Source organism: Sphaeroforma arctica (genome assembly GCF_001186125.1).
Source record: "Sphaeroforma arctica JP610 unplaced genomic scaffold supercont1.447, whole genome shotgun sequence".
Taxonomy (NCBI): Eukaryota; class Ichthyosporea; order Ichthyophonida; genus Sphaeroforma; species Sphaeroforma arctica.
In genome coordinates this window covers 1,382-2,140 of record NW_014040111.1, presented here as the reverse complement: position 1 = coordinate 2,140, position 759 = coordinate 1,382, and positions in this window count along the sequence as shown.

Sequence of the window (759 nt, the reverse complement as noted above, 5' to 3'; positions counted from 1 at the left end):
ATACATATACATATATATATATATATATATATATATATTGATATATGTATAATATAATATATGAAACTACCTGTACACGTAGAACGCATTCACGGAGAATGCAATAGCTCGCGGCATTCATATCTGAGAAGTCTGCAAGAAGATGGTAAACACTGGCGTTCGTGAACGAAGCGTAGAAACAAATGTACAAGTACAGGAATAGCTCAGAAGCTAATCGTTGTTTTTATAGTGATACATGTATCTCTTCAGAATAATTATTGCAAGAGGTCAATCGCATGAGGATTGCAGAATCTTTCAAATGGAACTAATGTAGCGTTTCTACGCAGGAGGCGATCAAGTAATGTACATATGTTCGTGACATAGTACAGCACAGTAGCACAAGGCCGTCACAGGGTATCAGAACCAACTCACAAACGGTCCTTGCGACCTGGACTGGGCGACAAGGATCATTTCAGTGTTGAAGCATGTATGGTGCACCCTCCAATGCCATTCTGTACACTCAGCACTATAAGCAGCGACACCTCCTGCTCCTAGCTCGAATGTACAATATGTTAATAGGTATGTGTGATATTTACAATATCATGAAGGCGTGTGCGAATCCATTCACACGCCATCAAATAGTCTGTTCACCGTGAAATAGTGTCGTCGGACACTAATCGCATATGCTGAGATGTAAGCAGAATATAAATATTGACGTGATGCAACATGCAATCTGGCACACACCATCACATGTAGATGCTGTCCTATCGGTAGTCGGCA